At 44.5% G+C, this 26,923-nt stretch overlaps 2 long non-coding RNA genes across 2 annotated transcripts; both read left to right on the top strand.

Moving 5' to 3' along the window:
- Positions 1-706: 706 nt before the first annotated feature.
- Positions 707-4,899, top strand: LOC142483903 (uncharacterized). The gene is made up of 3 exons (XR_012797494.1): positions 707-813; positions 3,670-3,789; positions 4,810-4,899. It is a non-coding gene; the product is annotated as an uncharacterized LOC142483903 (long non-coding RNA).
- An 8,907-nt stretch (positions 4,900-13,806) lies between these two features.
- On the top strand, positions 13,807-18,016 carry LOC142483905 (uncharacterized). Its single transcript, XR_012797496.1, has 3 exons — positions 13,807-13,913; positions 16,787-16,906; positions 17,927-18,016. It is a non-coding gene; the product is annotated as an uncharacterized LOC142483905 (long non-coding RNA).
- The last annotated feature ends 8,907 nt before the right edge of the window (positions 18,017-26,923 follow it).

The raw sequence follows: 26,923 nt of genomic DNA, 5'->3' as shown, positions 1-26,923 counted from the left end.
CTGTCACCCACAAACAATACACACACTAATACTCCCCACAATACACACTATAATACCTCCTCAATACTAATCTCTCCAATAATATTATAGCTCCAAACACAATATACACAACACCCTTACACAAGATACACAATCTAGTACTCTCCTCTGCACCTCTACACACAATATAATACTCCCACACACACAATATACACACTACCCTCCTACCCCCATAAAATACAACCAATAATACACACACACTTTGTGGATGTTGGGACCAGCTCCCGGCATGCACCAGTGAAAGAGAGAGGCCCGCAGAAGCTCGGAAGAACTCCCTCTCTCCATCCGTGCCTCCCTCCGTTTCCCATCTTCTCCCTGTCTCTCTCCGTCCCTTTCCTTGCATCTCCCTGCGTCTTTACGTATACCCAGTCAGTGACGGCTCTGGTCACGTGATGCCTTAATATGGGCTTATCCATATATGTTCATCCACGTCACTAATGTGATGCCCGCACTGTTGCGGAGCTGGTACTTACGACGCGCACTTATTGTTTTATCAGTACTGCGTACCTGACTCTACCGGCCTACTTTCAACACTAGTACAATAAGTGCTTCACTACGAGTGAGTGGGGAATATTGGCATCACACAGTCACTGTTGAATATGCCATTCAATCCATTTTGAAAATAGTAATGCAATGTGGTTTTGTTTTGTTTGCTTTTTGCAGTAATGAAGAATGGAAAAGTTATATTAAAATTAAATTGGAGGGGGACTAGATTCAGCATTTCATCATGAACTCTGCACTTGTGAGAATTTACCTTCTTGAATGCCCTGACAGGTACACGCAACTTTAAGACTATAATCTGCTGTGCAAGCTTTCGTGCTATACCTCCCCCTCAGGTTTTGATTTAAACATTTGCTCCCTCAAGTCATGTCCTCTAATATTTGAAAGCTCTCTCCTAGCATTTTCTCTCTACCACAGAACGTCATCCCAATGTAACCTCTCTTGTTCTCTCTGCTTGCTGTTTCCTCACTCCTCTGTTAAACTTTTCTAATTTCTCTAACTTCCACACTCCTGCTTTTATCCACATGTTCTCCTCTTTCCTTCCCCTACCTTTGCATGTGTCTACACACTGCACCATTTGTACAGACCTCTATTGCAGCTATTTCTGCACTGCTCAATGAAAAGCACTCATGTACATCCTATTCTCTGCGCCCCCTCTCTCTCTGCGCCCCCTCTCTCTCTGCGCCCCCTCTCTCTCTGCGCCCCCTCTCTCTCTGCGCCCCCTCTCTCTCTGCGCCCCCTCTCTCTCTGCGCCCCCTCTCTCTCTGCGCCCCCTCTCTCTCTGCGCCCCCTCTCTCTCTGCGCCCCCTCTCTCTCTGCGCCCCCTCTCTCTCTGCGCCCCCTCTCTCTCTGCGCCCCCTCTCTCTCTGCGCCCCCTCTCTCTCTGCGCCCCCTCTCTCTCTGCGCCCCCTCTCTCTCTGCGCCCCCTCTCTCTCTGCGCCCCCTCTCTCTCTGCGCCCCCTCTCTCTCTGCGCCCCCTCTCTCTCTGCGCCCCCTCTCTCTCTGTGCCCCCTCTCTCTCTGTGCCCCCTCTCTCTCTGCGCCCCCTCTCTCTCTGCGCCCCCTCTCTCTCTGCGCCCCCTCTCTCTCTGCGCCCCCTCTCTCTCTGCACCCCCTCTCTCTCTGCACCCCCTCTCTCTCTGCACCCCCTCTCTCTGCACCCTCTCTCTCTGCGCCTATCTGTCTCATTCTCTCTACGTCCCTCTCTCTCTACATAGAGCTATCTCTGTCTCTCTCTACACCTATCTCTGTGTCTCCTTCTATGTTTGCTGATGTGTGGGATATCTCTTATAATCTTGAACCTGCTCATATACACATCGGGTCTCCCTGCCTCTGCCTCCCTGCTAAGAGTGTTAACCTATCTAATGTAATCCACATTCCTTTCCTTACTTTTCTCTTCCCTTCTCCTATGCCCTCTGGAATGTCCGTTCTCTGACTAACAAGGCTCTAGTTGTACATGACCTCTTCTGCTCTCATCATTCACAATCAGTCATTCCCCTCACCCCATCTTACCTGTCCCACTGATTTTCCTCTGCTTAATTAAACTCTCCTCTGACATCTACTCTAACCTCTCTGCTCTCTCTCTCTCTTTCTGCTTAAACTGACAATCTTATTAACTCTTACAATGCTATCCTCTATATGCCCCTTCAAGCTCTGACACACTCGTCCCTCTAACCCACACCCTTGGCTAAATTCCCAAACATGTTCATCACACTTCCACTCACTGTTCTTAATGCCTATGAAGGAAATCTCACACTTGATGTTTGATTTTTCTACAGTAAAAATGTCTCCAGTCCTGTATAAAGCTGCTCTCTGGGGCCAAACCACACTACTTTTTTTTCCACATTCATCAACACACAAATTTAATTTACGCTGTCTTTTTTCCCCTGTATTTGACTCCCTCCACTAACCTTCTTCTCACACTTGCCATCCTTCCTTCACTTCTCCTCAAGCATTTGACTACTTCAGAGGCAAGGTGGATGCCACCCACAAGGAGATTCCTTCTGTCCCTTCCCCCTTCTCTCCTTCTACCTAATTCTCCTTCTGCATTTGACTCCTTTTCTTCTCTTACAGAGCTGGAAGCTAATCATCTTCTCTTCTCCCTCTACCACATGCCCTCTAGATCGTATCCCCTCACACCTTACTGCATCTCTTAGTCCCCACTCTCACCCACATCTTCAAGTCCTCCCTATTCTCTGGCTCTTTACCCTCTTACTTTAAGCCTGTAGTGGTCACCCTTTTCTCAGAAACAACCTACACCCTATGTGCCTTACTAACTACCGCCCTATATCCCTCCTGCTGTTTGTCTCCTAATTGCTAGAATGTCAACATTCTTAAATCACATGCCCTCCTGGATCCTTTACAACCTGCCTTTCGTACAGCTCGTTCTACAGACTGTGCTTAAAGCAAATTCCCAAGGTCACTTTTCCCTACTAATCCTACTTGATCTATCTGCTGCGTTTGATGCTCTCAATCACTCTCCTCCTTCATATTCTAAACTCTCTCTTGGTATCCGTAACACAGTTCTATCCTGGTTTTCATCATAACTTTCCTGTCACACATTCTCCATCTCTGTTGCTAACATGTCTTCGTCTTCTATTGATCTGTCTGTGGGTATACATCAGGGCTCTGTTCTGAGATCTCTCTTTCTCTCTACATACTATCATTTGGTGACCTCATCAACTCTTTGTGACAATCCTATAAATAACAAATACAAATATCAGGTCATGGGAATAAGTGATTTGGACATAAAAGTAACATTTCGGAAGTGTGGACAACTAATACATCTTGTAGATTGCCTTTACAGTGTGATGTCATTGATTCAGTAGATTGTGTGCAGACCAGAACTGCAGTACAGTGTCACTCACATGGATGACTTGCGTGGTAGAAGCTCAAGAACAAGGATGTCAAACTCCAGTCCTCGAGGGCAGCAAACAGGCCAGGTTTTCAGGATATCCCTACTGAAAACCTGGCCTGTTTGGGACCCTCGAGGACTGGAGTTTGACATGCATGCTCTAGAAGGAGCACAGCTGTGGGTGGGAGGTGGATTTGCTTTGCATCAAATGGTTTGGAGCAAGGTTTATTGTATGTATTATCATAATAACAATGCAATGCTTAACTTTTATTTCAGGAGGGATGACTGCAGAACAGAAGTGAATATTGAAGCCACGTGTTCCTTTTCTTGCAAAAGAGAAAATTTGAAGGACAGTTGAAGAGAAGGAAAATTACTACACAGAGACAGATAAGCAATGTGTATATTTCTCATTTACCATTTAGTATTTGTCGTTTTATTGACTCCACACAATCCGGCTGCTACGGGTTTCACATTGAATATTTTCATCTCTACTCTACCCCTTCCTGTGATCTGAACCATGCAAGTTTTCGTTGATTCAATACATCATGAGTAGAGGGTGGCTACAGTATGAAGTAAAGACCCAAGGACCACATCTACTACCATTCATAACAAGAACATGTGCAGTAGCGCACAGCTGCAGTTCTATGTGATTGTTATGAAAGGTTGAGGTGGTTCAATTCTATGAATCTGGAGTGGGATGGATCCTGTTTGCATCATATGGTTTCATCTAGGCCAGTAGATTATATAACTCTCAGTACAGGTTACACATGGCATCAGTATTAGTGATTTAAAGAGGAGGAAAGCTTCAATGTGGAGAACAAAGCCAAGTAATGTTGAAGTTACTCCTTTTACCATTTACTTGGTCAGTCTGTACTGTCTACTCTCCACACAGCTGCTAAGGATCTTCCATTTTAAATACTTTCACCTCCTATTCTGCACTGCTTTGCTGCCCATTATTCAGAGATGCGTTCCAGTCATGTTTAGCACTCTGAATCTCTCTGCAGTCATTGGTTCAGCACATCATGGGTAGAGCATGGCTACAGATACAGCAAGCTATTATTATTTTACCGGCTGATCACCCATAATATTGCATTAAAACATAGAATATCACTTAATTTCCAAAAGATTCAGTGATGCTGATAATGCAGAATCTCACAACATTTCCCATCATAATGCCATAATGCACAAGTGGGAGAAATAATCCTTGCTATATCTGTACATTGTGTGACGTATTACCTCAATGACCAATGAGAGCAAGTACATCTTCTGTATAGAGCGGCTGTGTTATGATGCAGTTATTGATCATCATTGACATAATCACAAGAATCTTATGCAAAGGGAAATTGTCCGCAGCGAAGTGAGATTTCAGCCCCCAAACGTCTGTAATATTAATGCAATGTCTTACTTTTGTTGCAGTGAACACTGAAGAGACGGATCTACTACAACACTGTACAGGATGAGCATACGCTACAAGCAGCAAAATGATCTTGCAGTTGACAGTATGTTGTTCTGGTAATGTGCACAATTATTATTTATGGGCTACACACCACAGTGCTGGACATATTCTGTTAACTTCAACTCTACTCCTAACATGGAGATGTCTTCCTGGTGTTACTGATTCAGTACATCATATGCACAGTGTGGTTATGATATGATGGATTGATTTAATGAACCCACCAACCAATGATGACATCTGCATCATCTTCTGTAAAGTGCAGCTACAGCATGATATTATCAGCATTTGGTGCGGTATAATCAGAGGTATCTATGTGCTTTTGTGCCTGTTTTAAGTCCTCCAGCTTAACGCCCCTACACCTCCCACTACACAGGCATACTTACTTATGCATACACTGACATCTGGCATACCTACACACACCCCAGGGCCACTTCCTTCCCCTGATGTCAGGGAGAGGATGGGCATGCAGAGTGCAGTAAGTCTCCACGTTACTCTGGCCAACAGTCTTGGCCTACCTCCTGCATCTGTCACCCACAACATCTGTTCCCTCCTTGTAAAGTGCTGAACTATCTCACCTGGGTCAGTGCTATAGCTGATCACAGTGCCCGATCAGGATGTCACTGTGACAGGCAGCAGTGCAGATTGACCGGTCAATCAATGCAGTGCCGCAACATATGCACTAAATGAGATTTCCGTGCCCCCAGTCAGGTTACTCCCTGGGCAGTGACCCTGCTCACACCCTCCCCTAGTTCCACCTCTGATCACAATTATCTCTCTTGGAGAGTGTAGCAAATTGGAGTTGGGGGAATCTCACCTCTGCCATGCATGGTCACAATCTGGGCACAGGACCCAAATAGTGGGCAATGTGGCACTTCTTACAGTAGAGAATAAGTAACTTTATTCTTTACTTGTGTATTAAGGACCTTATTTGCATTAAATTCAGTCCACATGGGACCAAGACTTTCTGGCTTACTGAACAAAGTGGAATTGTTTCGTAGAGGGTGGAGAATTGTATTTTATCTGAAATTACCCCCTCTGCACAAAATACAAACAATTATACCCATACAAGTACCTTGTGGAAGTTGTTGCCCTCTATCTTCCTGTGGTCTCTCCCTGTTTCTCACCGTGCCTCCTCCCATTTCCTTGCACCTCTGCGTCTCCGCATATATCCCTATACTCAGAGCCGGCTCCGGTCAGTGACATGGGATGCCCAAATATGAGCATACCCATATATGGGCATCCATGCCACTGACCGGAGCCCGCTCTGTTGCGGATATGGAGAGAGACTGGGAGATTTACATCCCCTTATAATTCATATGGTGCATAGTACCGGCACGTATTGTTTTACCGGTACTGTGTACCTTCCTACTTTCACACTGGTACAGTATATGCTGCAGTGGGACTGAGAGGGATATATTGGTAACACATAGTCATTGTTGGGGGAATTCAATCCATTTTGTAAATAGTAATGAAATGTTTTTTACTTTTCTTTTTTTTCAGTAATGAAGAATGAAACATTTCTGTTAAAATTGAATTGGAGGTGAACTGGATTCATCATCAACTCTGCACCAGTGTGAATTGATGTTCTTTAATGTTCTGATAAGGTACATGCAACATCTCTTCCTCAACCCCTGCACCACTCTCTGCCTCTTGCCTCTCTCTCTCCACCTCCCTGCTAAGCGTATTAACCCATCTAATGTAATCCACATTCCATGTCTCACTTTACTCTTCACTTCTCACGTGCCCTCTGGAATGACTGCTCTCTGACTAACAAGGTCTATTTGTACATGACCTCTTCTGCTCTCATCCACCACCTCTCATTCCCCTCACCCCTGTCCTACTCGATACCTCCGCTTAATTGAACTCTCTCCTCTGACATCTACCCTTATCTCTAACCTCTCCTCACTTTCTGCTTAAACTAACTATCTTGTTAACTTTTACAATGCTATCATCTCCTCCTCCCTCCTCCTCCTTCCTCCTCCCTCCTCCATTATATATATACCCCTTCTAGGCTCTGACACACTCATCCCTCTAAGGCCATGATTATCATGGGCACATGCTTGGTCGTCCACAGTGCGTGCGAGCGATGCAGAGCCGCCTCGGACCTCAGTGCAGGGATTGCTGCATACCCCCAGCATCTGTCACCCACAAACAATACACACACCAATACTCCCCACAATACACACTATAATACCTCCTCAATACTAATCTCCCCAATAATATTATAGCTCCAAACACAATATACACAACACCCTTACACAAGATACACAATCTAGTACTCTCCTCTGCACCTCTACACACAATATAATACTCCCACACACACAATGTACACACTACCCTCCTACCCCCATAAAATACAACCAATAATACACACACACTTTGTGGATGTTGGGACCAGCTCCCGGCATGCACCAGTGAAAGAGAGAGGCCCGCAGAAGCTCGGAAGAACTCCCTCCATCCGTGCCTTCCTCCGTTTCACATCTTCTCCCTGTCTCTCTCCCTCCCTTTCCTTGCATCTCCCTGCGTCTTTACGTATACCCAGTCAGTGACGGCTCTGGTCACGTGATGCCTTAATATGGGCTTATCCATATATGTTCATCCACGTCACTAATGTGATGCCCGCACTGTTGCGGAGCTGGTACTTACGACGGGCACTTATTGTTTTATCAGTACTGCGTACCTGACTCTACCGGCCTACTTTCAACACTAGTACAATATGTGCTTCACTACGAGTGAGTGGGGAATATTGGCATCACACAGTCACTGTTGAATATGCCATTCAATCCATTTTGAAAATAGTAATGCAATGTGGTTTTGTTTTGTTTGCTTTTTGCAGTAATGAAGAATGGAAAAGTTATATTAAAATTAAATTGGAGGGGGACTAGATTCAGCATTTCATCATGAACTCTGCACTTGTGAGAATTTAACTTCTTGAATACCCTGACAGGTACACGCAACATTAAGACTATAATCTGCTGTGCAAGCTTTCGTGCTATACCTCCCCCTCAGGTTTTGATTTATACATTTGCTCCCTCAATTCATGTCCTCTAATATTTGAAAGCTCTCTCCTAGCATTTTCTCTTTACCACAGAACGTCATCCCAATGTAACCTCTCTCTTGTTCTTTCTGCTTGCTGTTTCCTCACTCCTCTGTTAAACTTTTCTAATTTCTCTAACTTCCACACTCCTGCTTTTATCCACATGTTCTCCTCTTTCCTTCCCCTACCTTTGCATGTGTCTACACACTGCACCATTTGTACAGACCTCTATTGCAGCTATTTCTGCACTGCTCAATGAAAAGCACTCTTTAATATCCTATTCTCTGTGCCCCCTCTCTCTGCGCCCCCTCTTTTGGCGCCTCCTCTCTCTGCGCCCCCTCTCTCTGCGCCTATCTGTCTCATTCTCTCTACGTCCCTCTCTCTCTACATAGAGCTATCTCTGTCTCTCTCTACACCTATCTCTGTGTCTCCTTCTATGTTTGCTGATGTGTGGGATATCTCTTATAATCTTGAACCTGCTCATATACACATCGGGCCTCCCTGCCTCTGCCTCCCTGCTAAGAGTGTTAACCTATCTAATGTAATCCACATTCCTTTCCTTACTTTTCTCTTCCCTTCTCCTATGCCATCTGGAATGTCCGTTCTCTGACTAACAAGGCTCTAGTTGTACATGACCTCTTCTGCTCTCATCATTCACAATCAGTCATTCCCCTCACCCCATCTTACCTGTCCCACTGATTTGCCTCTGCTTAATTAAACTCTCCTCTGACATCTACTCTAACCTCTCTGCTCTCTCTCTCTTTCCGCTTAAACTAACAATCTTATTAACTCTTACAATGCTATCCTCCTATCTATATGCCCCCTCTAGGCTCTGACACACTTGTCCCTCTAGCCCACACCCTTGGCTAAATTCCCAAACATGTTCATCACACTTCCACTCGCTGTTCTTAATGCCTATGAAGGAAATCACACAATTGATATTTGATTTTTCTACAGTAAAAATGTCTCCAGTCCTGTATAAAGCTGCTCTCTGGGGCCAAACCACACTACTTTTTTTTCACATTCATCAACACTCAAATTTAATTTACGCTGTCTTTTTTTCCCTGTATTTGACTCCCTCCACTAACCTTCTCCTCACACTTGCCATCCTTCCTTCACTTCTCCTCAAGCATTTGACTACTTCAGAGGCAAGGTGGATGCCACCCACAAGGAGATTCCTTCTGTCCCTTCCCCCTTCTCTCCTTCTACCTAATTCTCCTTCTGCATTTGACTCCTTTTCTTCTCTTACAGAGCTGGAAGCTAATCATCTTCTCTTCTCCCTCTACCACATGCCCTCTAGATCGTATCCCCTCACACCTTACTGCATCTCTTAGTCCCCACTCTCACCCACATCTTCAATTCCTCCCTATTCTCTGGCTCTTTACCCTCTTACTTTAAGCCTGTAGTGGTCACCCTTTTCTCAGAAACAACCTACACCCTATGTGCCTTACTAACTACCGCCCTGTATCCCTCCTGCTGTTTGTCTCCTAATTGCTAGAATGTCAACATTCTTAAATCACATTCCCTCCTGGATCCTTTACAACCTGCCTTTCGTACAGCTCGTTCTACAGACTGTGCTTAAAGCAAATTCCCAAGGTCACTTTTCCCTACTAATGCTACTTGATCTATCTGCTGCGTTTTGATGCTCTCAATCACTCTCCTCCTTCATATTCTAAACTCTCTCTTGGTATCCGTAACACAGTTCTATCCTGGTTTTCATCATAACTTTCCTGTCACACATTCTCCATCTCTGTTGCTAACATGTCTTCGTCTTCTATTGCTCTGTCTGTGGGTATACATCAGGGCTCTGTTCTGAGATCTCTCTTTCTCTCTACATACTATCATTTGGTGACCTCATCAACTCTTTGTGACAATCCTATAAATAACAAATACAAATATCAGGTCATGGGAATAAGTGATTTGGACATAAAAGTAACATTTCGGAAGTGTGGACAACTAATACATCTTGTAGATTGCCTTTACAGTGTGATGTCATTGATTCAGTAGATTGTGTGCAGACCAGGACTGCAGTACAGTGTCACTCACATGGATGACTTGCGTGGTAGAAGCTCAAGAACAAGGATGTCAAACTCCAGTCCTCGAGGGCAGCAAACAGGCCAGGTTTTCAGGATATCCCTACTGAAAACCTGGCCTGTTTGGGACCCTCGAGGACTGGAGTTTGACATGCATGCTCTAGACGGAGCACAGCTGTGGGTGGGAGGTGGATTTGCTTTGCATCAAATGGTTTGGAGCAAGGTTTATTGTATGTATTATCATAATAACAATGCAATGCTTAACTTTTATTTCAGGAGGGATGACTGCAGAACAGAAGTGAATATTGAAGCCATGTGTTCCTTTTCTTGCAAAAGAGAAAATTTGAAGGACAGTTGAACAGAATGAAAATTACTACACAGAGACAGATAAGCAATGTGTATATTTCTCATTTACCATTTAGTATTTGTCGTTTTATTGACTCCACACAATCCGGCTGCTACGGGTTTCACATTGAACATTTTCATCTCTACTCTACCCCTTCCTGTGATCTGAACCATGCAAGTTTTCATTGATTCAATACATCATGAGTAGAGTGTGGCTACAGTATGAAGTAAAGACCCAAGGACCACATCTACTACCATTCATAACAAGAACATGTGCAGTAGCGCACAGCTGCAGTTCTATGTGATTGTTATGAAAGGTTGAGGTGGTTCAATTCTATGAATCTGGAGTGGGATGGATCCTGTTTGCATCACATGGTTTCATCTAGGCCAGTAGATTATATAACTCTCAGTACAGGTTACACATGGCATCAGTATTAGTGATGTAAAGAGGAGGAAAGCTTCAATGTGGAGAACAAAGCCAAGTAATGTTGAAGTTACTCCTTTTACCATTTACTTGGTCAGTCTGTACTGTCTACTCCCCACACAGCTGCTAAGGGTCTTCCATTTTAAATACTTTCACCTCCTATTCTGCACTGCTTTGCTGCCCATTATTTAGAGATGCGTTCCAGTCATGTTTACCACTCTGAATCTCTCTGCAGTCATTGATTCAGCACATCATGGGTAGAGCATGGCTACAGATACAGAAAGCTTTTATTATTTTACCGGCTGATCATCCATAATATTGCATTAAAACATAGAATATCACTTAATTTCCAAAAGATTCAGTGATGCTGATAATGCAGAATCTCACAACATTTCCCATCATAATGCCATAATGCACCAGAGGAAGAAATAATCCTTGCTATATCTGTACATTGTGTGACGTATTACCTCCATGACCATTGATAGCAAGTACATCTTCTGTATAGAGCGGCTGTGTTATGATGCAGTTATTGATCATCATTGACATAATCACAAGAATCTTATGCAAAGGGAAATTGTCCGCAGCGAAGTGAGATGTGTGCCTGTTTTAAGTCCTCCAGCTTAACGCCCCTACACCTCCCACTACACAGACATACTTACTTATGCATACACTGACATCTGGCATACCTACACACACCCCAGGGCCACTTCCTTCCCCTGATGTCAGGGAGAGGATGGGCATGCAGAGTGCAGTAAGTCTCCACGTTACTCTGGCCAACAGTCTTGGCCTACCCCCAGCATCTGTCACCCACAACATCTGTTCCCTCCTTGTAAAGTGCTGAACTATCTCACCTGGGTCAGTGCTATAGCTGATCACAGTGCCCGATCATGATGTCACTGTGACAGGCAGCAGTGCAGATTGACCGGTCAATCAATGCAGTGCCGCACCATATGCACTAAATGAGATTTCCGTGCCCCCTGTCAGGTTACTCCCTGGGCAGTGACCCTGCTCACCCCCTCCCCTAGTTCCACCTCTGACCACAATTATCTCTCTTGGAGAGTGTAGCAAATTGGTGATGGTGGAATCTCACCTCTGCCATGCATGGTCACAATCTGGGCACAGGACCCAAATAGTGGGCAATGTGGCACTTCTTACAGTAGAGAATAAGTAACTATATTCTTTACTTGTGTATTAAGGACCTTATTTGCATTAAAATTCAGTCCCCATGGGACCAAGACTTTCTGGCTTACTGAACAAAGTGGAATTATTTCGTAGAGGGTGGAGAATTGTATTTTATCTGAAATTACCCCCTCTGCACAAAATACAAACAATTATACACATACATGTACCTTGTGGAAGTTGTTGCCCTCTATCTTCCTGTGGTCTCTCCCTGTTTCTCACCGTGCCTCCTCCCATTTCCTTGCACCTCTGCGTCTCCGCATATATCCCTATACTCAGAGCCGGCTCCGGTCAGTGACATGGGATGCCCAAATATGAGCATATCCATACATGGGCATCCATGCCACTGACCGGAGCCCACTCTGTTGCGGATATGGAGAGAGACTGGGAGATTTACATCCCCTTATAATTCATATGGTGCATAGTACCGGCACGTATTGTTTTACCGTTACTGTGTACCTTCCTACTTTCACACTGGTACAGTATGTGCTGCAGTGGGACTGAGAGGGATATATTGGTAACACATAGTTATTGTTGGGGGAATTCAATCCATTTTGAAAATAGTAATGCAATGTTTTATACTTTTTTTTTTTTTGCAGTAATGAAGAATGAAAAAGTTCTGTTAAAATTGAATTGGAGGTGAACTGGAATCATCATCAACTCTGCACCAGTGTGAATTGATGTTCTTTAATGTTCTGATAAGGTACATGCAACATCTCTTCCTCAACCCCTACACCACTCTCTGCCTCTTGCCTCTCTCTCTCCACCTCCCTGCTAAGCGTATTAACCCATCTAATGTAATCCACATTCCATGTCTCACTTTACTCTTCACTTCTCACGTGCCCTCTGGAATGTCTGCTCTCTGACTAACAAGGTCTATTTGTACATGACCTCTTCTGCTCTCATCATCCACCACTTCTCATTCCCCTCACCCCTGTCCTACTCGATACCTCAGCTTAATTGAACTCTCTCCTCTGACATCTACCCTTATCTCTAACCTCTCCTCACTTTCTGCTTAAACTAACTATCTTGTTAACTTTTACAATGCTATCATCTCCTCCTCCTCCCTCCTCCCTCCTCCATTATATATTTATATGCCCCTTCTAGGCTCTGACACACTCATCCCTCTAAGGCCATGATTATCATGGGCACATGCTTGGTCATCCACAGTGCGTGCGAGCGATGCAGAGCCGCCTCGGACCTCAGTGCAGGGATTGCTGCATACCCCAGCATCTGTCACCCACAAACAATACACACACTAATACTCCCCACAATACACACTATAATACCTCCTCAATACTAATCTCTCCAATAATATTATAGCTCCAAACACAATATACACAACACCCTTACACAAGATACACAATCTAGTACTCTCCTCTGCACCTCTACACACAATATAATACTCCCACACACACAATATACACACTACCCTCCTACCCCCATAAAATACAACCAATAATACACACACACTTTGTGGATGTTGGGACCAGCTCCCGGCATGCACCAGTGAAAGAGAGAGGCCAGCAGAAGCTCAGAAGAACTCCCTCTCTCCATCCGTGCCTCCCTCCGTTTCCCATCTTCTCCCTGTCTCTCTCCGTCCCTTTCCTTGCATCTCCCTGCGTCTTTACGTATACCCAGTCAGTGACGGCTCTGGTCACGTGATGCCTTAATATGGGCTTATCCATATATGTTCATCCACGTCACTAATGTGATGCCCGCACTGTTGCGGAGCTGGTACTTACGACGCGCACTTATTGTTTTATCAGTACTGCGTACCTGACTCTACCGGCCTACTTTCAACACTAGTACAATAAGTGCTTCACTACGAGTGAGTGGGGAATATTGGCATCACACAGTCACTGTTGAATATGCCATTCAATCCATTTTGAAAATAGTAATGCAATGTGGTTTTGTTTTGTTTGCTTTTTGCAGTAATGAAGAATGGAAAAGTTATATTAAAATTAAATTGGAGGGGGACTAGATTCAGCATTTCATCATGAACTCTGCACTTGTGAGAATTTACCTTCTTGAATGCCCTGACAGGTACACGCAACTTTAAGACTATAATCTGCTGTGCAAGCTTTCGTGCTATACCTCCCCCTCAGGTTTTGATTTAAACATTTGCTCCCTCAAGTCATGTCCTCTAATATTTGAAAGCTCTCTCCTAGCATTTTCTCTCTACCACAGAACGTCATCCCAATGTAACCTCTCTTGTTCTCTCTGCTTGCTGTTTCCTCACTCCTCTGTTAAACTTTTCTAATTTCTCTAACTTCCACACTCCTGCTTTTATCCACATGTTCTCCTCTTTCCTTCCCCTACCTTTGCATGTGTCTACACACTGCACCATTTGTACAGACCTCTATTGCAGCTATTTCTGCACTGCTCAATGAAAAGCACTCATGTACATCCTATTCTCTGCGCCCCCTCTCTCTCTGCGCCCCCTCTCTCTCTGCGCCCCCTCTCTCTCTGCGCCCCCTCTCTCTCTGCGCCCCCTCTCTCTCTGCGCCCCCTCTCTCTCTGCGCCCCCTCTCTCTCTGCGCCCCCTCTCTCTCTGCGCCCCCTCTCTCTCTGCGCCCCCTCTCTCTCTGCGCCCCCTCTCTCTCTGCGCCCCCTCTCTCTCTGCGCCCCCTCTCTCTCTGCGCCCCCTCTCTCTCTGCGCCCCCTCTCTCTCTGCGCCCCCTCTCTCTCTGCGCCCCCTCTCTCTCTGCGCCCCCTCTCTCTCTGCGCCCCCTCTCTCTCTGCGCCCCCTCTCTCTCTGCGCCCCCTCTCTCTCTGCGCCCCCTCTCTCTCTGTGCCCCCTCTCTCTCTGCGCCCCCTCTCTCTCTGCGCCCCCTCTCTCTCTGCGCCCCCTCTCTCTCTGCGCCCCCTCTCTCTCTGCACCCCCTCTCTCTCTGCACCCCCTCTCTCTCTGCACCCCCTCTCTCTCTGCACCCCCTCTCTCTGCACCCTCTCTCTCTGCGCCTATCTGTCTCATTCTCTCTACGTCCCTCTCTCTCTACATAGAGCTATCTCTGTCTCTCTCTACACCTATCTCTGTGTCTCCTTCTATGTTTGCTGATGTGTGGGATATCTCTTATAATCTTGAACCTGCTCATATACACATCGGGTCTCCCTGCCTCTGCCTCCCTGCTAAGAGTGTTAACCTATCTAATGTAATCCACATTCCTTTCCTTACTTTTCTCTTCCCTTCTCCTATGCCCTCTGGAATGTCCGTTCTCTGACTAACAAGGCTCTAGTTGTACATGACCTCTTCTGCTCTCATCATTCACAATCAGTCATTCCCCTCACCCCATCTTACCTGTCCCACTGATTTTCCTCTGCTTAATTAAACTCTCCTCTGACATCTACTCTAACCTCTCTGCTCTCTCTCTCTCTTTCTGCTTAAACTGACAATCTTATTAACTCTTACAATGCTATCCTCTATATGCCCCTTCAAGCTCTGACACACTCGTCCCTCTAACCCACACCCTTGGCTAAATTCCCAAACATGTTCATCACACTTCCACTCACTGTTCTTAATGCCTATGAAGGAAATCTCACACTTGATGTTTGATTTTTCTACAGTAAAAATGTCTCCAGTCCTGTATAAAGCTGCTCTCTGGGGCCAAACCACACTACTTTTTTTTCCACATTCATCAACACACAAATTTAATTTACGCTGTCTTTTTTCCCCTGTATTTGACTCCCTCCACTAACCTTCTTCTCACACTTGCCATCCTTCCTTCACTTCTCCTCAAGCATTTGACTACTTCAGAGGCAAGGTGGATGCCACCCACAAGGAGATTCCTTCTGTCCCTTCCCCCTTCTCTCCTTCTACCTAATTCTCCTTCTGCATTTGACTCCTTTTCTTCTCTTACAGAGCTGGAAGCTAATCATCTTCTCTTCTCCCTCTACCACATGCCCTCTAGATCGTATCCCCTCACACCTTACTGCATCTCTTAGTCCCCACTCTCACCCACATCTTCAAGTCCTCCCTATTCTCTGGCTCTTTACCCTCTTACTTTAAGCCTGTAGTGGTCACCCTTTTCTCAGAAACAACCTACACCCTATGTGCCTTACTAACTACCGCCCTATATCCCTCCTGCTGTTTGTCTCCTAATTGCTAGAATGTCAACATTCTTAAATCACATGCCCTCCTGGATCCTTTACAACCTGCCTTTCGTACAGCTCGTTCTACAGACTGTGCTTAAAGCAAATTCCCAAGGTCACTTTTCCCTACTAATCCTACTTGATCTATCTGCTGCGTTTGATGCTCTCAATCACTCTCCTCCTTCATATTCTAAACTCTCTCTTGGTATCCGTAACACAGTTCTATCCTGGTTTTCATCATAACTTTCCTGTCACACATTCTCCATCTCTGTTGCTAACATGTCTTCGTCTTCTATTGATCTGTCTGTGGGTATACATCAGGGCTCTGTTCTGAGATCTCTCTTTCTCTCTACATACTATCATTTGGTGACCTCATCAACTCTTTGTGACAATCCTATAAATAACAAATACAAATATCAGGTCATGGGAATAAGTGATTTGGACATAAAAGTAACATTTCGGAAGTGTGGACAACTAATACATCTTGTAGATTGCCTTTACAGTGTGATGTCATTGATTCAGTAGATTGTGTGCAGACCAGAACTGCAGTACAGTGTCACTCACATGGATGACTTGCGTGGTAGAAGCTCAAGAACAAGGATGTCAAACTCCAGTCCTCGAGGGCAGCAAACAGGCCAGGTTTTCAGGATATCCCTACTGAAAACCTGGCCTGTTTGGGACCCTCGAGGACTGGAGTTTGACATGCATGCTCTAGAAGGAGCACAGCTGTGGGTGGGAGGTGGATTTGCTTTGCATCAAATGGTTTGGAGCAAGGTTTATTGTATGTATTATCATAATAACAATGCAATGCTTAACTTTTATTTCAGGAGGGATGACTGCAGAACAGAAGTGAATATTGAAGCCACGTGTTCCTTTTCTTGCAAAAGAGAAAATTTGAAGGACAGTTGAAGAGAAGGAAAATTACTACACAGAGACAGATAAGCAATGTGTATATTTCTCATTTACCATTTAGTATTTGTCGTTTTATTGACTCCACACAATCCGGCTGCTACGGGTTTCACATTGAATATTTTCATCTCTACTCTACCCCTTCCTGTGATCTGAACCATGCAAGTTTTCGTTGATTCAATACATCATGAGTAGAGGGTGGCTACAGTATGAAGTAAAGACCCAAGGACCACATCTACTACCATTCATAACAAGAACATGTGCAGTAGCGCACAGCTGCAGTTCTATGTGATTGTTATGAAAGGTTGAGGTGGTTCAATTCTATGAATCTGGAGTGGGATGGATCCTGTTTGCATCATATGGTTTCATCTAGGCCAGTAGATTATATAACTCTCAGTACAGGTTACACATGGCATCAGTATTAGTGATTTAAAGAGGAGGAAAGCTTCAATGTGGAGAACAAAGCCAAGTAATGTTGAAGTTACTCCTTTTACCATTTACTTGGTCAGTCTGTACTGTCTACTCTCCACACAGCTGCTAAGGATCTTCCATTTTAAATACTTTCACCTCCTATTCTGCACTGCTTTGCTGCCCATTATTCAGAGATGCGTTCCAGTCATGTTTAGCACTCTGAATCTCTCTGCAGTCATTGGTTCAGCACATCATGGGTAGAGCATGGCTACAGATACAGCAAGCTATTATTATTTTACCGGCTGATCACCCATAATATTGCATTAAAACATAGAATATCACTTAATTTCCAAAAGATTCAGTGATGCTGATAATGCAGAATCTCACAACATTTCCCATCATAATGCCATAATGCACAAGTGGGAGAAATAATCCTTGCTATATCTGTACATTGTGTGACGTATTACCTCAATGACCAATGAGAGCAAGTACATCTTCTGTATAGAGCGGCTGTGTTATGATGCAGTTATTGATCATCATTGACATAATCACAAGAATCTTATGCAAAGGGAAATTGTCCGCAGCGAAGTGAGATTTCAGCCCCCAAACGTCTGTAATATTAATGCAATGTCTTACTTTTGTTGCAGTGAACACTGAAGAGACGGATCTACTACAACACTGTACAGGATGAGCATACGCTACAAGCAGCAAAATGATCTTGCAGTTGACAGTATGTTGTTCTGGTAATGTGCACAATTATTATTTATGGGCTACACACCACAGTGCTGGACATATTCTGTTAACTTCAACTCTACTCCTAACATGGAGATGTCTTCCTGGTGTTACTGATTCAGTACATCATATGCACAGTGTGGTTATGATATGATGGATTGATTTAATGAACCCACCAACCAATGATGACATCTGCATCATCTTCTGTAAAGTGCAGCTACAGCATGATATTATCAGCATTTGGTGCGGTATAATCAGAGGTATCTATGTGCTTTTGTGCCTGTTTTAAGTCCTCCAGCTTAACGCCCCTACACCTCCCACTACACAGGCATACTTACTTATGCATACACTGACATCTGGCATACCTACACACACCCCAGGGCCACTTCCTTCCCCTGATGTCAGGGAGAGGATGGGCATGCAGAGTGCAGTAAGTCTCCACGTTACTCTGGCCAACAGTCTTGGCCTACCTCCTGCATCTGTCACCCACAACATCTGTTCCCTCCTTGTAAAGTGCTGAACTATCTCACCTGGGTCAGTGCTATAGCTGATCACAGTGCCCGATCAGGATGTCACTGTGACAGGCAGCAGTGCAGATTGACCGGTCAATCAATGCAGTGCCGCAACATATGCACTAAATGAGATTTCCGTGCCCCCAGTCAGGTTACTCCCTGGGCAGTGACCCTGCTCACACCCTCCCCTAGTTCCACCTCTGATCACAATTATCTCTCTTGGAGAGTGTAGCAAATTGGAGTTGGGGGAATCTCACCTCTGCCATGCATGGTCACAATCTGGGCACAGGACCCAAATAGTGGGCAATGTGGCACTTCTTACAGTAGAGAATAAGTAACTTTATTCTTTACTTGTGTATTAAGGACCTTATTTGCATTAAATTCAGTCCACATGGGACCAAGACTTTCTGGCTTACTGAACAAAGTGGAATTGTTTCGTAGAGGGTGGAGAATTGTATTTTATCTGAAATTACCCCCTCTGCACAAAATACAAACAATTATACCCATACAAGTACCTTGTGGAAGTTGTTGCCCTCTATCTTCCTGTGGTCTCTCCCTGTTTCTCACCGTGCCTCCTCCCATTTCCTTGCACCTCTGCGTCTCCGCATATATCCCTATACTCAGAGCCGGCTCCGGTCAGTGACATGGGATGCCCAAATATGAGCATACCCATATATGGGCATCCATGCCACTGACCGGAGCCCGCTCTGTTGCGGATATGGAGAGAGACTGGGAGATTTACATCCCCTTATAATTCATATGGTGCATAGTACCGGCACGTATTGTTTTACCGGTACTGTGTACCTTCCTACTTTCACACTGGTACAGTATATGCTGCAGTGGGACTGAGAGGGATATATTGGTAACACATAGTCATTGTTGGGGGAATTCAATCCATTTTGTAAATAGTAATGAAATGTTTTTTACTTTTCTTTTTTTTCAGTAATGAAGAATGAAACATTTCTGTTAAAATTGAATTGGAGGTGAACTGGATTCATCATCAACTCTGCACCAGTGTGAATTGATGTTCTTTAATGTTCTGATAAGGTACATGCAACATCTCTTCCTCAACCCCTGCACCACTCTCTGCCTCTTGCCTCTCTCTCTCCACCTCCCTGCTAAGCGTATTAACCCATCTAATGTAATCCACATTCCATGTCTCACTTTACTCTTCACTTCTCACGTGCCCTCTGGAATGACTGCTCTCTGACTAACAAGGTCTATTTGTACATGACCTCTTCTGCTCTCATCCACCACCTCTCATTCCCCTCACCCCTGTCCTACTCGATACCTCCGCTTAATTGAACTCTCTCCTCTGACATCTACCCTTATCTCTAACCTCTCCTCACTTTCTGCTTAAACTAACTATCTTGTTAACTTTTACAATGCTATCATCTCCTCCTCCCTCCTCCTCCTTCCTCCTCCCTCCTCCATTATATATATACCCCTTCTAGGCTCTGACACACTCATCCCTCTAAGGCCATGATTATCATGGGCACATGCTTGGTCGTCCACAGTGCGTGCGAGCGATGCAGAGCCGCCTCGGACCTCAGTGCAGGGATTGCTGCATACCCCCAGCATCTGTCACCCACAAACAATACACACACCAATACTCCCCACAATACACACTATAATACCTCCTCAATACTAATCTCCCCAATAATATTATAGCTCCAAACACAATATACACAACACCCTTACACAAGATACACAATCTAGTACTCTCCTCTGCACCTCTACACACAATATAATACTCCCACACACACAATGTACACACTACCCTCCTACCCCCATAAAATACAACCAATAATACACACACACTTTGTGGATGTTGGGACCAGCTCCCGGCATGCACCAGTGAAAGAGAGAGGCCCGCAGAAGCTCGGAAGAACTCCCTCCATCCGTGCCTTCCTCCGTTTCACATCTTCTCCCTGTCTCTCTCCCTCCCTTTCCTTGCATCTCCCTGCGTCTTTACGTATACCCAGTCAGTGACGGCTCTGGTCACGTGATGCCTTAATATGGGCTTATCCATATATGTTCATCCACGTCACTAATGTGATGCCCGCACTGTTGCGGAGCTGGTACTTACGACGGGCACTTATTGTTTTATCAGTACTGCGTACCTGACTCTACCGGCCTACTTTCAACACTAGTACAATATGTGCTTCACTACGAGTGAGTGGGGAATATTGGCATCACACAGTCACTGTTGAATATGCCATTCAATCCATTTTGAAAATAGTAATGCAATGTGGTTTTGTTTTGTTTGCTTTTTGCAGTAATGAAGAATGGAAAAGTTATATTAAAATTAAATTGGAGGGGGACTAGATTCAGCATTTCATCATGAACTCTGCACTTGTGAGAATTTAACTTCTTGAATACCCTGACAGGTACACGCAACATTAAGACTATAATCTGCTGTGCAAGCTTTCGTGCTATACCTCCCCCTCAGGTTTTGATTTATACATTTGCTCCCTCAATTCATGTCCTCTAATATTTGAAAGCTCTCTCCTAGCATTTTCTCTTTACCACAGAACGTCATCCCAATGTAACCTCTCTCTTGTTCTTTCTGCTTGCTGTTTCCTCACTCCTCTGTTAAACTTTTCTAATTTCTCTAACTTCCACACTCCTGCTTTTATCCACATGTTCTCCTCTTTCCTTCCCCTACCTTTGCATGTGTCTACACACTGCACCATTTGTACAGACCTCTATTGCAGCTATTTCTGCACTGCTCAATGAAAAGCACTCTTTAATATCCTATTCTCTGTGCCCCCTCTCTCTGCGCCCCCTCTTTTGGCGCCTCCTCTCTCTGCGCCCCCTCTCTCTGCGCCTATCTGTCTCATTCTCTCTACGTCCCTCTCTCTCTACATAGAGCTATCTCTGTCTCTCTCTACACCTATCTCTGTGTCTCCTTCTATGTTTGCTGATGTGTGGGATATCTCTTATAATCTTGAACCTGCTCATATACACATCGGGCCTCCCTGCCTCTGCCTCCCTGCTAAGAGTGTTAACCTATCTAATGTAATCCACATTCCTTTCCTTACTTTTCTCTTCCCTTCTCCTATGCCATCTGGAATGTCCGTTCTCTGACTAACAAGGCTCTAGTTGTACATGACCTCTTCTGCTCTCATCATTCACAATCAGTCATTCCCCTCACCCCATCTTACCTGTCCCACTGATTTGCCTCTGCTTAATTAAACTCTCCTCTGACATCTACTCTAACCTCTCTGCTCTCTCTCTCTTTCCGCTTAAACTAACAATCTTATTAACTCTTACAATGCTATCCTCCTATCTATATGCCCCCTCTAGGCTCTGACACACTTGTCCCTCTAGCCCACACCCTTGGCTAAATTCCCAAACATGTTCATCACACTTCCACTCGCTGTTCTTAATGCCTATGAAGGAAATCACACAATTGATATTTGATTTTTCTACAGTAAAAATGTCTCCAGTCCTGTATAAAGCTGCTCTCTGGGGCCAAACCACACTACTTTTTTTTCACATTCATCAACACTCAAATTTAATTTACGCTGTCTTTTTTTCCCTGTATTTGACTCCCTCCACTAACCTTCTCCTCACACTTGCCATCCTTCCTTCACTTCTCCTCAAGCATTTGACTACTTCAGAGGCAAGGTGGATGCCACCCACAAGGAGATTCCTTCTGTCCCTTCCCCCTTCTCTCCTTCTACCTAATTCTCCTTCTGCATTTGACTCCTTTTCTTCTCTTACAGAGCTGGAAGCTAATCATCTTCTCTTCTCCCTCTACCACATGCCCTCTAGATCGTATCCCCTCACACCTTACTGCATCTCTTAGTCCCCACTCTCACCCACATCTTCAATTCCTCCCTATTCTCTGGCTCTTTACCCTCTTACTTTAAGCCTGTAGTGGTCACCCTTTTCTCAGAAACAACCTACACCCTATGTGCCTTACTAACTACCGCCCTGTATCCCTCCTGCTGTTTGTCTCCTAATTGCTAGAATGTCAACATTCTTAAATCACATTCCCTCCTGGATCCTTTACAACCTGCCTTTCGTACAGCTCGTTCTACAGACTGTGCTTAAAGCAAATTCCCAAGGTCACTTTTCCCTACTAATGCTACTTGATCTATCTGCTGCGTTTTGATGCTCTCAATCACTCTCCTCCTTCATATTCTAAACTCTCTCTTGGTATCCGTAACACAGTTCTATCCTGGTTTTCATCATAACTTTCCTGTCACACATTCTCCATCTCTGTTGCTAACATGTCTTCGTCTTCTATTGCTCTGTCTGTGGGTATACATCAGGGCTCTGTTCTGAGATCTCTCTTTCTCTCTACATACTATCATTTGGTGACCTCATCAACTCTTTGTGACAATCCTATAAATAACAAATACAAATATCAGGTCATGGGAATAAGTGATTTGGACATAAAAGTAACATTTCGGAAGTGTGGACAACTAATACATCTTGTAGATTGCCTTTACAGTGTGATGTCATTGATTCAGTAGATTGTGTGCAGACCAGGACTGCAGTACAGTGTCACTCACATGGATGACTTGCGTGGTAGAAGCTCAAGAACAAGGATGTCAAACTCCAGTCCTCGAGGGCAGCAAACAGGCCAGGTTTTCAGGATATCCCTACTGAAAACCTGGCCTGTTTGGGACCCTCGAGGACTGGAGTTTGACATGCATGCTCTAGACGGAGCACAGCTGTGGGTGGGAGGTGGATTTGCTTTGCATCAAATGGTTTGGAGCAAGGTTTATTGTATGTATTATCATAATAACAATGCAATGCTTAACTTTTATTTCAGGAGGGATGACTGCAGAACAGAAGTGAATATTGAAGCCATGTGTTCCTTTTCTTGCAAAAGAGAAAATTTGAAGGACAGTTGAACAGAATGAAAATTACTACACAGAGACAGATAAGCAATGTGTATATTTCTCATTTACCATTTAGTATTTGTCGTTTTATTGACTCCACACAATCCGGCTGCTACGGGTTTCACATTGAACATTTTCATCTCTACTCTACCCCTTCCTGTGATCTGAACCATGCAAGTTTTCATTGATTCAATACATCATGAGTAGAGTGTGGCTACAGTATGAAGTAAAGACCCAAGGACCACATCTACTACCATTCATAACAAGAACATGTGCAGTAGCGCACAGCTGCAGTTCTATGTGATTGTTATGAAAGGTTGAGGTGGTTCAATTCTATGAATCTGGAGTGGGATGGATCCTGTTTGCATCACATGGTTTCATCTAGGCCAGTAGATTATATAACTCTCAGTACAGGTTACACATGGCATCAGTATTAGTGATGTAAAGAGGAGGAAAGCTTCAATGTGGAGAACAAAGCCAAGTAATGTTGAAGTTACTCCTTTTACCATTTACTTGGTCAGTCTGTACTGTCTACTCCCCACACAGCTGCTAAGGGTCTTCCATTTTAAATACTTTCACCTCCTATTCTGCACTGCTTTGCTGCCCATTATTTAGAGATGCGTTCCAGTCATGTTTACCACTCTGAATCTCTCTGCAGTCATTGATTCAGCACATCATGGGTAGAGCATGGCTACAGATACAGAAAGCTTTTATTATTTTACCGGCTGATCATCCATAATATTGCATTAAAACATAGAATATCACTTAATTTCCAAAAGATTCAGTGATGCTGATAATGCAGAATCTCACAACATTTCCCATCATAATGCCATAATGCACCAGAGGAAGAAATAATCCTTGCTATATCTGTACATTGTGTGACGTATTACCTCCATGACCATTGATAGCAAGTACATCTTCTGTATAGAGCGGCTGTGTTATGATGCAGTTATTGATCATCATTGACATAATCACAAGAATCTTATGCAAAGGGAAATTGTCCGCAGCGAAGTGAGATGTGTGCCTGTTTTAAGTCCTCCAGCTTAACGCCCCTACACCTCCCACTACACAGACATACTTACTTATGCATACACTGACATCTGGCATACCTACACACACCCCAGGGCCACTTCCTTCCCCTGATGTCAGGGAGAGGATGGGCATGCAGAGTGCAGTAAGTCTCCACGTTACTCTGGCCAACAGTCTTGGCCTACCCCCAGCATCTGTCACCCACAACATCTGTTCCCTCCTTGTAAAGTGCTGAACTATCTCACCTGGGTCAGTGCTATAGCTGATCACAGTGCCCGATCATGATGTCACTGTGACAGGCAGCAGTGCAGATTGACCGGTCAATCAATGCAGTGCCGCACCATATGCACTAAATGAGATTTCCGTGCCCCCTGTCAGGTTACTCCCTGGGCAGTGACCCTGCTCACCCCCTCCCCTAGTTCCACCTCTGACCACAATTATCTCTCTTGGAGAGTGTAGCAAATTGGTGATGGTGGAATCTCACCTCTGCCATGCATGGTCACAATCTGGGCACAGGACCCAAATAGTGGGCAATGTGGCACTTCTTACAGTAGAGAATAAGTAACTATATTCTTTACTTGTGTATTAAGGACCTTATTTGCATTAAAATTCAGTCCCCATGGGACCAAGACTTTCTGGCTTACTGAACAAAGTGGAATTATTTCGTAGAGGGTGGAGAATTGTATTTTATCTGAAATTACCCCCTCTGCACAAAATACAAACAATTATACACATACATGTACCTTGTGGAAGTTGTTGCCCTCTATCTTCCTGTGGTCTCTCCCTGTTTCTCACCGTGCCTCCTCCCATTTCCTTGCACCTCTGCGTCTCCGCATATATCCCTATACTCAGAGCCGGCTCCGGTCAGTGACATGGGATGCCCAAATATGAGCATATCCATACATGGGCATCCATGCCACTGACCGGAGCCCACTCTGTTGCGGATATGGAGAGAGACTGGGAGATTTACATCCCCTTATAATTCATATGGTGCATAGTACCGGCACGTATTGTTTTACCGTTACTGTGTACCTTCCTACTTTCACACTGGTACAGTATGTGCTGCAGTGGGACTGAGAGGGATATATTGGTAACACATAGTTATTGTTGGGGGAATTCAATCCATTTTGAAAATAGTAATGCAATGTTTTATACTTTTTTTTTTTTTGCAGTAATGAAGAATGAAAAAGTTCTGTTAAAATTGAATTGGAGGTGAACTGGAATCATCATCAACTCTGCACCAGTGTGAATTGATGTTCTTTAATGTTCTGATAAGGTACATGCAACATCTCTTCCTCAACCCCTACACCACTCTCTGCCTCTTGCCTCTCTCTCTCCACCTCCCTGCTAAGCGTATTAACCCATCTAATGTAATCCACATTCCATGTCTCACTTTACTCTTCACTTCTCACGTGCCCTCTGGAATGTCTGCTCTCTGACTAACAAGGTCTATTTGTACATGACCTCTTCTGCTCTCATCATCCACCACTTCTCATTCCCCTCACCCCTGTCCTACTCGATACCTCAGCTTAATTGAACTCTCTCCTCTGACATCTACCCTTATCTCTAACCTCTCCTCACTTTCTGCTTAAACTAACTATCTTGTTAACTTTTACAATGCTATCATCTCCTCCTCCTCCCTCCTCCCTCCTCCATTATATATTTATATGCCCCTTCTAGGCTCTGACACACTCATCCCTCTAAGGCCATGATTATCATGGGCACATGCTTGGTCATCCACAGTGCGTGCGAGCGATGCAGAGCCGCCTCGGACCTCAGTGCAGGGATTGCTGCATACCCCAGCATCTGTCACCCACAAACAATACACACACTAATACTCCCCACAATACACACTATAATACCTCCTCAATACTAATCTCTCCAATAATATTATAGCTCCAAACACAATATACACAACACCCTTACACAAGATACACAATCTAGTACTCTCCTCTGCACCTCTACACACAATATAATACTCCCACACACACAATATACACACTACCCTCCTACCCCCATAAAATACAACCAATAATACACACACACTTTGTGGATGTTGGGACCAGCTCCCGGCATGCACCAGTGAAAGAGAGAGGCCAGCAGAAGCTCAGAAGAACTCCCTCTCTCCATCCGTGCCTCCCTCCGTTTCCCATCTTCTCCCTGTCTCTCTCCGTCCCTTTCCTTGCATCTCCCTGCGTCTTTACGTATACCCAGTCAGTGACGGCTCTGGTCACGTGATGCCTTAATATGGGCTTATCCATATATGTTCATCCACGTCACTAATGTGATGCCCGCACTGTTGCGGAGCTGGTACTTACGACGCGCACTTATTGTTTTATCAGTACTGCGTACCTGACTCTACCGGCCTACTTTCAACACTAGTACAATAAGTGCTTCACTACGAGTGAGTGGGGAATATTGGCATCACACAGTCACTGTTGAATATGCCATTCAATCCATTTTGAAAATAGTAATGCAATGTGGTTTTGTTTTGTTTGCTTTTTGCAGTAAT

Source organism: Ascaphus truei, unplaced genomic scaffold, assembly GCF_040206685.1.
Source record: "Ascaphus truei isolate aAscTru1 unplaced genomic scaffold, aAscTru1.hap1 HAP1_SCAFFOLD_389, whole genome shotgun sequence".
In the NCBI taxonomy this organism is placed as follows: Eukaryota; Metazoa; Chordata; class Amphibia; order Anura; family Ascaphidae; genus Ascaphus; species Ascaphus truei.
Note: the sequence above shows the minus strand (reverse complement) of the source record. Positions and strands in the feature narration are given on the sequence as shown.